Consider the following 12,259-nt stretch of genomic DNA (forward strand, 5'->3'; position numbering starts at 1 on the left):
GGGAGATGGGGAGATGACTGGATGGGCCCTAAATGTAATAACAAGCATCCTTATAAAAGGGAGGTAAGAGAGAAATTTGACCACAGGAGAGAAGAAGGTAATGTGATGATGGGACAGAAGACTGAGCCTGGGGACACAAGCCAAGGAATACAGGTGGCCACTAGAAGTTGGAAAAAAAAAGTCAATGAAATAGATCTTTCTCTCAGAGCCTACAGAAGGAGCCAGCCCTTATGACATAGTGACTGTGGCCCTGATGTTGGACTTCTGGCCTCCAGAACTGTGAGAGATAACCTTGTGCTGTTGTAAGCCACTAAATTTTTGGTGATTTGGTATAGGGGCAATAGGAAACTAATAACAGGTATTAAAAAAAAGAAGAACGTATCAAAAACCTGAAAAAAGGAACAAAGTTACAATCAGAATGCCAAGAACATATGAAAACAAAATAATTCATAAAAGTAAGACATTAAATTAATTCTATTTTTTAAAGATTTTATTTATTTATTTGAGAGAGGGAGAGATAGCGAGAGAGAGAGCACAAGCTTCAGGGAGTGGGAGAAGCAGGCTTCTTGCGGAGCAGGGAGCCCGACGCGGGGCTCGATCCCAGGACCCTGGGATCATGACCTGAGCCAAAGGCAGATGCTGAACCATCTGAGCCACCCCGGCACCCCGACATTAAATTAATTCTAAATATATATTAACTAAGATAGCAAAGGCAGCATACCACAGTTGGCTCAGGACTACAATGCTGAGGCACCAAAACAGCATCTTTCTGAAAATCGTGGGAGTGCTGACCGTCTGCATGCTCACGTGCCAGAGAGGAGCTTCCCACATCGCCAAATGGTGCATGGCAGACTTGTTTAAGGAATTCTCACTGAATTTGGAGACCTCAGTACATCCTAGTAGTGTCATAATTTTAAATTGTGAATGCCAAATTTTTATAAATTCATAATAACTAGTATGTTATTAAACCATATAAAAAGAAAGTATGTATAATTCCACATTACTTTCCTGGAAACATAGCATCAGTGTTTGGCTCTAGGAAGACCCTGTAGTGGTCCATAGACCATGATTAGAGATACACTGGACAGAATGATTCCTCTTTTTGTCTCCAGCTTTATTGAGATATAATTGACATATAACATTGTATAAGTTTAAGGTGTACAATGTGATGATCTGATACATGTATGTATTAAGAAATGTTTACCACAATAATGTTGTTAACACATCCTTCACTTTACATAATTACTATTTTATTGTTGTTGATATGGTGAGAATATGAAAGCTCCAATGTCACAGCAACTTTCGGGTATACAGTACTGTATTGCTAACTATAGTTACCATGCTGTACCTTAGATCTCTAGAACATACTCCAGAACATCTCATAGCTGAAAGTATGTACACTTTGACCAACATCTCCCCATTTCTCCACTCCCCTCAGGCCTTGGCAACCATCATTCTACTCTCTGTTTCTATGAGTTTAATGTTTTTAAATTCTACGTAGAAGTGAATTGGTGTGTGTGAATATACCAAAGAAGTGAATCATATGGTATTTTTCTCTGTCTGACTTATTGCACTTCACATTATGCCCTCAAGGGACCATCCATGTTGTTACAAATGGCAGGATTTTCCTCTTTCTCATAGCTGAATATTATATATATGTATAAAATATGCCACATATATTATATATGACACATTTTCTTTTTCCGTTCATCCCTAGATGGACACTTCGGTTGTTTCCATATCTTGGCTATTGTGAATAATACTGCAGTGAATGAGGGATAGCAGATATCTGAAGATAGCAATTTCATTTCCTTTGGATATATATCTAGAAATGAGATTGCTGGATCATATGGTAATTCTGTTTTTGATTTTTTGAGGAACCTTCGTACTGTTTTCCAAAGTGGCTGCACCAATTTACATTCCCAGCAGCAGTGCATCAGGATTCCTTTTTCTCTACATGCTCATTTGTTATTTCTTCTGCTTTTGATAAGGGCCATTCTAACAATTGTAGTTTTGGTTTGCATTTCCCTGATGATTGGTGATGTTGAGCATCTTTTCATGTACATATTGGCCATTTGTATGTCTTTTTTTTAATACATTTTTTTTTAAGATTCCATTTGTTTATGAGAGAGAGAGAAAGAGAGAGAGCACATGAGAGGGGGGAAGGTCAGAGGGAGAAGCAGACTCCCTGCCGAGCAGGGAGCCCAATGTGGGACTCGATCCAGGGACTCCAGGATCATGACCTGAGCTGAAGGCAGTCGCTTAACCAACTGAGCCACCCAGGCGCCCCATTTGTGTGTCTTTTTAAAGAGAAATGTCCATTCAACTCCTCTGCCCAATTTTAATTCGATTGTTTTCTTGCTGTTGAGTTGTAGAAGTTCTTTTATACTTTAGATCCCAATCCTTTATCATACATATGGTTTGCAAATATTTCCTCCATTCTGTAGGCTGCCTTTTCATTTTGTTGGTGGTTTTCTTTGCTGTGCAGAAACTTTATAGTTTAACGTAGTCTCACTTGGTTTTGGGTTTTGTTGCCACATCCAAAAAATAATGGCCAAGACTGATGTCAAGGAGCTATATCCCAAAGTTTTTTTCAAGGAATTTTATGACTTTAGGTCTTAAATTTAAGTCTTTAATCTATTTCAAATTCATTTTTGAGTGATGTAAAATAGAGGTCTAATTCCATTTTTCTACCTGTGGTTATCCATTCTTCCCAACACTATTTGTTGAAAAGACAATCCTTACCTCATTGGGTATTCTTAATTCCCTTGCCAGATATTAGTTGACTGCATATTGAGGGTTTATTTCTGGACTCTCAGTTCTGTTCCACTAGTCTATATATCCATCTTTATGCCAGTAACCATACTGTTTTGGCTACTATAGCTTTATAAGACAGTTTGAAATCAGAAAGTGTGATACTTCCAACTTTGTTCTATCTCAGGATTGTTTTGGCTATTTAGGGTCTTTTGTGGTTCTATATAAATTTTAGGATTTTTTTTCTATTACTTTGAAAAATACCATTGGAAATTTGATAGGGATTGCATTGAATCCAGATAGTTTTGGATAGCTATCTGTGGACATTTTAACAGTATTAATTCTTCTGATCCATGAATGTGAGATTTCTTTCTATTTTTTTTGTGTGTCATCCTCAATTTCTTTCATTAATGTCTTCTAGTTTTTGGTGTACAGATCTTTACCTCCTTGGTTACACTTATCCCTAAGTGTTTTACTGCTTGTGATGCTATTGTAAGTGGTATTGGATTTTAAATTTCTTTTTCAGATACTAGTTGGTAGTGTACACAAACACAACCGATTTCTTCTTTTTTTTTTAAGATTTAATTTTTTGACGGAGACAGCTAGAAAGGGAACACAAGCGGGGGCGGGGGTGGGGTGGGAGAAGGAGAAGCAAGCCTCCTGCTGAGCAGGGAGCCCAATGTGGGACTCGATCCCAGTACCCTGAGATCATGACCTGAGCTGAAGGCAGACGCTTAAGGACTGAGACACCCAGGCACCCCCAACTGCTTTCTATATGTTGATTTTGTGTCCTGGAATTTTACTGAAGTTGTTGAGTAGTTCTAACAGTTTTTGGGTGGAGTCTTTAGGATTGTCTCTATATAAGATCATATCATTTGCAATAAAAGATAATTTTATTCTTTCCGTTCTGATTTGGATGTCTTTTATTTCTTTTTCTTGCCTAATTGTTCCAGTATTTTGTTTGATAGGAGTGATGAGTGTGGGCACCCTTGCCTTGTTACTGATTTTAGAGGAAAAGCTTTCAACCTTTCACCATTCATATGATCCTAGCTGTGGGCTTGTCATAAATGGCTTTGTTATTTTGCTGTGTATTCCCTCTACCTAATTTGTTGAACATTTTTATCATGAAAGGATGTTATATTTTGTAAAACGCTTTTTCTGCATTTTTTGAGATGATCATATGATTTTTTGTCTTTCATTTTATTTGGAGAAGCAGTCAGCTCTTCAAGATTTTATGAACTGGCTTCCATAAAGAAAGGCCTTCACTGCCAGGTGGGGGCATGCTGGAATGTACTGTGACCCTGGGTCTAGTCATGCAGAATACTAAGTACAGGGATGTGTAGGTACTCTTGGTCCAGGAGGGTGTGATGTTAGGCTGCTTTGGTCTACAGCATTGTCAAGTGTTCTGGGGCTCCACAGTGGCTGCAAGGGCTTTGGGGTCCTCAGCAATGCTTCCAGGTCCAGCAGCTAAGGACCAGCATGGGCAGTGGTGGTGGCCAGAGCTGGTTGTGTGCATGCACTCAACTACGGGGGCCAGCTGCAGCTGCTTGTATAATGAGAAGGGATGGTTGGAGGCATACGTGTACTGGTGGGGGCTAGGGCCAGTGGCAAAGCTTGGGTCAACTGTGGATGCACTGGTAGCTGGGGTGGCCTTGGCTGTTGGTGTGCATTCCTGCAGTGACAGGGTCTCCCTACAGCATTCACAAAGCAGTGGAGTCTGGTGACAAGCGTTGGGCAGGAGGCATGCAGGTGCATTGCTGGGGGGCTTGCTATAAGTGCATGCAGTGGTACAGGCCACCAACTGGAGGTAGGGCAGAATCCAGATCCACAAGCAGCTGTGGGGCCTTGGCTGTCTGTATATACTTCCACAGCTGCAAGATCTCCCCATGGGCATGCAAACAGTAGTAGAGCCCCGTCATGAGAGTCAGACTTGTGGCATGCAAGTACACAGCTGAATGAGCTAGCCCCAAGTGTGCACACGGTGGTGTGGGTCAGCTGTAGGTATCTAGTTGTATCTTGCTTTCATGCAGCTGCAGAGGACTAGGCTGGCTGCTGACATGGATCCCAGGTTCCATTGGGGGCCAGAAGGGACTTAGATGTCTGGCATCTGTGAATGCGAATACCTGTGGGGTAAAAATCAGTGAAGTCTGCAGGGGTCCATAGCAACAGCGGTTACTGGTTTCTTCAGTGGAGAAAGTAGCTGGGTCCTCTGCAGAGCAGGGAACCAGGAACCATCTCACTTCTGCCCATGGCCAATGCTGGTAGCTCTTGCCCTTCATCCTTGTTCCTAACAAATTCTAACTACCTCTGCTTTGTCAGTCTATGGATGGAGTAAAACCAAAGCGATCCTGAAAGGCAGCACTCTTCTCTCTCTTTTCTGGGGAGAACTCTTTCTAGCTGGGGAGTTCCCTCTTGTGCTGAGCAGTACCAGCCTGGGGAATGGGATGCTGCTGGCAAAATGAAGCTGTTTTTCCTTATCTTTTTGTGTGGTTATTCTCAGGTTTTTTGTTCTGTTGTGTTGCTGAACTTTCTTGAGTGGACTCCTGACCGCTCTTGGGGCTTCTGTTGTTTGTGGATAGCTATCCAATTGTTGATCTTTGTCAGGCACCTAGGTTGGGGCTACTTTACCTTTTGGTGACATCATTCCAGAATAATTTCTATGATCTCTTTTAGTTTATGACTTAAGAGCCATAGAGAAGGTTCTGTACTTTCTTGGAAAGTTATGATGGATTATTTCCTATCACACCTTCCTGGCAACATGCCTCATTTTCCCCTGAGCTGTGTTGCTGTATGGAATACAATTCTTGGATTATAATCCATGTGGAGGGAAATGAGTGTTGAGAAGTACTGTCATGGTCAGCAGTCCTAATGTTTTATTTTATTTTATTTTTTAAAGATTTTTATTTATTTATTTGACAGAGAGAGACACAGTGAGAGAGGCAACACAAGCAGGGGGAGTGGGAAAGGGAGAAACAGGCTTCCTGCTGAGCAGGGAGCCAGATGCGGGGCTTGATCCCAGGACCCTGGGATCATGACTTGAGCTGAAGGCAGACGCTTAACTGACTGAGCCACCCAGGTGCCCTGCAGTCCTAACATTTTATTTCCCTTCCCTACCATGCTGTGATGCTGGACCATGGACTAGGAAATTCTGCTAAGAGTTCTCATTTACGCAATCAGTGGCTTTTAAATTTTGGTGTCCATCAGAGTCATTGTACATAGGTAGGAATAGTGGAATTGGATTCTTGGATTTTACTTCACATTTGCTGAATCAAAGTTTGCTAGTGTGGTGCGTAGATCTGTATTTTTTCCCCAAGGTCCCCCAGATGATTGTGATGTGTCTCTAAATTCGAGAATCATTGTAGCAGATGGTAAAGCTCTGTGAAGCCATAGAGCATGTTTTATTTCCTCTTTCTATTCTTCAAAGCTCTAATGTCAGTCCCTGGTCCTATATTACCAGTATATATTTTAATGAATCTGCAGAGGGGTTCTTAAATTACAATGAAGTTAAGATTTTTAGGTCTTCTCAAAGAGGAATTAAAAATGTTGTTACATGGCTACTATCCATTGATGTTGCTTTGTGCCAAGTATTTATGTATATTATTTCTAGAAATTTTAACAACCCTGGAAGTTTGATGGGAACAGTCTCTAAGAGGTAGATTTTGGAAAAGGAGGATAGCAATCACTGGATCAAAGTTCCCACAGGGCAATACATTTGCTGAAACTCATTGAACTTTATACTTAAAACCTGTACATATCTCAGTATGTAAATTACTTCCGTAGAAATATAGTATTGGGAAAAAATTTAATGGATGAACCAATGATACAGCTGAGGACTCAAGCTAAAGAAATTTCTCTTAGAACACAGCACAAAGAGATAAAGAGATAAATAAATGTATGAATATGGAGTTAAGAGAGAACAGATACAGAAATTATAACATTTGATTAGTAGGAGTTTTAGGAGAAAATCTAATCTCTTGGAATGAGAAATAGAGTGAAGAATATACTCAGAGAAATAAAGGAAATTTCCTAGAATGGAAGACCGATGGAAAGGGCCTACAAAACAATATAAATATGTACTTGATTTTCATTTTTATTTTTTAAAAGATTTTATTTATTTATTTGACAGTGAGAGAGGGAACACAAGCAGGGGGAGTGGGAGAGGGAGAAGCAGGCTCCCCGTGGAGCAGGGAGCCCGATGTGGGGCTCGATCCCAGGACCCTGGAATCGTGACCTGAGCTGAAGGCAGACACTTAACGACTGAGCCACCCAGGCGCCCCTATAAATATGTACTTTAAATCCATGTTTAGACACCCAGCAGTTAAAGTTAAGAATATTGGGTGCTGGGCTGGCTCAGTCCGCAGAGCATGTGATTCTTAATCTCAGAGTTGTGAGTTCAAGCCCCATATTGGGCATGGAGCCTACTTAAAAAAAAAAAGATAAAGATAAAGAAAAGAATAGCAAAGTTGATATGAAAATTCCTCTGTGTCAAACATGATTTTACCTCACAGGACACTATGTTGTATGGGTCATATGTTCAGTCAACACTAACTTTTGAGTGTTTCCTGTGTGCCAGGCATTGTGCCAGGGATTTAGAGGCATATGAGAGATGACTCTTGCCTTAAAGAAATTCCTTGTCTGGAAGGGGCAATAGACAGGTTAGTGAACAACTGCTATCAAAGGCTGATCAATGGAACAATGGAGTCTACACATATATAGATGGAGTAGCACAAGGGGGTAATCAGTCTGGTTAGGGCTGTAAGCATGTCCCATTCAACTGAAGTGAGAAACCTAGAAGGGAAAAATAACATGCAAAAAATTTTGTTTTTTCCTTTTCAGAATACAGTTCTTTGAATTGCCTTAGTAATAATGTGTGGGCATGAAAGACTGGCAGCAAGAAAAACACACATGTGAGGTATGTTAGCTGCAGTCTAGTTACTTAGGTTAACATGTGGTCACTGGAGTGATGCAGAGACCCAAATGGTTTTGGGAAAGCTTTCAATCACAAGCAAGCCATGAAGGTAATTGCAGACTAAGGGAATAGATCTAAATATCTCTGGGATTCAGTTATATCTATGAGGAAAAAAAGAGAAAGACCAAAGAATTTATCTAGAATTTTTAGGAAAGAATACATTGTTTCTTTTTTCTTTTTCTTTTTGAATATAGACTGTCTATTGACTACTGTTTACAATAAAGTAAGCAATATATAGTTGGATAACACTCTGATTGCTACAAAGTTATTGTCTTTTCCTGGCTTCTGCTGAACCAGTAACCAAAATACTGAGAAGATTGAGCCTACGTGTAAGAAATGAGTTGGAATAAAGAAAACACATGCAGGTCAAGAATTTGGACTGCGAAAGTCTGTTCGCCCATTTATTCCAGCAGGTCCTCAATTGCCAACATCTCCAGCCATCTGATTATGATTAGGTTTCCATGAATGAAGTTTGAGGCATTCCATGAATCATGACCTTTTAGTCCCATTTTGTTCCATTTAGTCAGTCTCTTTTAGGGATTTCAACTTGCAAAAGAATGGTTCACTAAAGGAAATTTGTAAATGTCCATGTAACTAATTTTGCTTACCTAATTAAAACACACCAGGACTTCTCTAGTTTTCTCATTTGGGGGGAGAAGTTGTTGGTATGATAAAATTTTCCTTTAAGGGGTTTTGCAAATAAACTTGCATTTATATAGCTGTAGATATGGACATGGATTCTGATATGACCGCTTTTAAGTTGTCCAATTTAAATCATTTATATTATATTTAAATTGTCCAATTCATTACAAAATCATCTATTTGATTTGAAAGGTTAGAGCTTTAGGAAAAATTTCAACTTAACTTGAAGTGATTTATTTCTTAGGTTGCTCAAAATGATAGCATCCCAGAAACATGGGTTATCCATGGTCATGAAATGCTGTTTTGTTTTGGTGAATGTTTAAAAAGAATGAACGAATGAACGAACGAATGAAGGAAAAGAAAAGGAAAGGAAGCCACTTATGTGTGTGTTTTATACACACACACACACACACACACACACACACCCAAATAACAAAAAACCCAGAATGGTCCTTAGGCATATAGGAGTTAAATATAAATTCTGATTGAGTAATTACTATGGAGATTTTCCCTGATACTTAGAAAAGTTGTTCTCTAGTGCAAAGGAAATAATACATGGTTTCAAATGATAATATAATGGTCAAAATAATATATGGCCTCAAATATTCTTTTCTGATAAAGAAAGCAACTAAGAAAGTTTTTATTTATTCAAGTAACCAGTGCTAGACAGAGAGCTAAGAGGACCCTAAGCTTGCCTCATCCCTGGAACACAGATAAATATCAGATCATTCTAAATACCCAAGAAATCAATCTGAGGACTGACAGAACAAACTGCACAACTAGAGGGAGAGGAGAGTCCACATAGAGGAAGGTCGGAAGTGTGGGGACATGATTTGGGGGGAGAAATGTACACAGGTGCTACAGAGGGGAGGGAGCCTTGGTTGCAGAGAAAAGAGCACACAGGATATGCACTCGGAGACTTCCGCAAAGCCACTGGCTGGGAGAAAGAAAGGGGCTAATTTTCATGAGTTTTTGCAACGGGGGGGGGGGGGGGATGGGGGGAGGAGGAGCTCAAAGACTGGAGTTTTAGAGATGGGTGGGGGCTTGGCAAGGATAGAGCCCTGGGGGCACTGTCCTACTCCTGGAGAGAAGGCAAGTAACCAATATCCACCCACCCCCCCGCCACCGCCCAAGATGGTATGGTCTGATGATCTCCTAAGGCACATGGGAGAGACTGTTCACTCTTCTTGGAACACATCTGTGAGAGGTGGCACTTCTTCAGGGACAAAAGAGCTGGAGGGTTCCAATTCCCTCCCCAACCCCTCAGCATAAGCCCAGAGACACCTGCTGAGGGAGGCTAATCCAGACACTGACTGTTTAGCCTGTTTTGCTCCAAATCCCATGCCCCTGCACTTTGGTGCAACTGCCCTTCTTGGTCAAACCTGTATCAGTCCCTGCAGAGCGAGACCCTCCCCCAGAAGACCAGCACAAACCCTCGCTATGCACATCTCTAAAGTTTGGAGTTTTAAAAGTCAGCAGGCTTGTTTGGGATAGAGCCCAAAATGCACTGCGCTGCTCTAGACAGGCAAGCATCCTGGAGGCAGACAGCGTGACAATAGCCATCTGAAAAATGCCTGGGATGCAAGAGGGGAAAGTATGCACTCTTCTGGGAGTGCTTCCCTGAGAGCAGCAAGCATGGAGGCCCCTCTCTGGGGACAAAGTAGCTGGCTGGCACACCATTTCCCTCCCCCGCCCCTCAGCATAAACCAACTTAGTAAACAGCACAATGTCAACACTGGCTGCCTAACCTGCTTACACCATGTCCTGTACCCCTGTGCTCTGCTGGTACTGCTTTTCTTGGACAAGTGTGCTTGAGGACCACTGCAGCAGGCACCCTCCCCAGAAGACCAGCAGGACATTTGCATGTACTATGTCTACTGACTAAAAAAAAAAAAAAAGTTCAGCAAGGCTTCAGTTTTAGTGGAAGTAGCATCAGGTCCCATTTAGCAAGCAGACCAGAGCATGCCTAGTTAAAACTCTCCACACTCTGGCAAGGTCCAAACACTGCCCATTATAGGGAAGGAGAGACTCTGAAGATGACTGACTTGAGGGATAAAGCAGCCAAAACACAGCAGCAGAGTGCACACAGCACACACCAGTGACACTGAAGTGCCAGGCCCTGGACAATGTATGACCTCTTCTTCATAAAGCCATTACTCTCAGGAGCAGGAGACATAACAGGCTTTTCTAACACACTGAGGAAGACAGAGACCTAGACAAAATGCCAAAATGGAGGAATTCATCCCCCAAAAAGGAGAAGAGAAGGTCATGGCCAGAGATCTAATTGAAACAGATATAAGTAATATGCCTGATGAAGAATTTAAAGCAACAATCATAAGGCTACTCACTGGGCTTAAGAAAAGCATGAAAGACATCAGGGAGACCCTTACTGCAGAGATAAAAGAGCTAAAAAACCAATCAGGCAGAAATGAAAAATGTGATAGCCGAGATTTGAAACTGACTAGATGTAATGACCACAAGGATAGAAGAAGTAGAGGAATATAAATAGAGAAATGAGTAAGTGATACAGAGGATAGAATAATGGAAAATAATGAAGCTGAACAAAAGAGAGAAAGAAGAACTATGAATCACAAGAACTATAAATATTTATGCTTCCAACATGGGAGCACCCTACTATATAAAACAAATATTAATAAATATAAAGGAACTCATTGATAATAATACAATAATCAGAGGGGAATTTAACACCCCACTCACACCAATGGACAGATCATCTAAGCAGAAAATCAACAAGGAAACAATGCTTTTGAATGACACACTGGACCAGGTGGACTTGACAGATATATTTAGATTATTTCATCCTAAACCAGCAGAATACACATTTTTTTTTTCCACAGGCATATACTAGGTCAAAAATCAGGCCACAACAAACACAAAAAGACAGATCACACCATGCATATTTTCTGACCACAATGCTAGGAAACGTGAAGTCAAACACAACATAACCAGCAAAAAAATTGAATCAGCAACCAAAATTCTCCCAACAAACAAAAGTCCAGGGCCAGATGGCTTCCCAGGGGGAATTCTACCAAGTATTTAAAGAGTTAATACTTATTCTTCACTAACTATTCAAAAAAATAGAAATGGAAGGAAAACTTCCAAACTCATTCTATGAGGCCAGCATTACCCTGATTCCAAAACTAGACAAAGACTCCACTAAGAAAGAGAACTATAGTCCATTATCCCTGATGAACATGAATGCAAAAATTCTCAACAAAATACTAGCAAATCAAATCCAACAGTACAATATAAGAATCATTCACCACAATCAAGTGGGATTTATTCCTGGCCTGTAAGGGTGGTTCAATATTCACAAATCAATCAACCTGATACACCACATTAACAAATGAAAGGATAAGAACCATACAATCCTTTCAATAGATACAGAAAAAGCATTTGACAAAGTACAGTATCCATTTATGATAAAAATCTTTAACAAAGTAGGGATAGAGGGAACATACCTCAACATAATAAAGGCCATATATGAGAAAGGCACAGCTAATATCATCTTCAATGAAGAAAAACTGAGAGCTTTTCCTGTATGGTCAAGATCAAGACAAGATGTCTACTCTCATCACTGTTATTTAATATACTACTGGAAGTCCTAGCCTCAACAACCAGACAATGAAAAAAAAATAAAAGTCATCCAAATCAGCAAGGAATAGTCAGACTTTCACTATTTGCAGATGACATGACACTCTATATAGAAAACCCAAAAAACTCCACCAAAAAATTGCTAGAACTGATACACAAATTCAGTTAAGTCACAGGATACAAAATCAACATACAGAAATCTGTTGTATTTCTATACACCAATAATGAAGCAGCAGAAAGAGAAATCAAGGAATTGATCCCATTTACAATTGCACCAAA

Source organism: Zalophus californianus, chromosome 1 (genome assembly GCF_009762305.2).
Source record: "Zalophus californianus isolate mZalCal1 chromosome 1, mZalCal1.pri.v2, whole genome shotgun sequence".
NCBI classification, from domain to species: Eukaryota; Metazoa; Chordata; class Mammalia; order Carnivora; family Otariidae; genus Zalophus; species Zalophus californianus.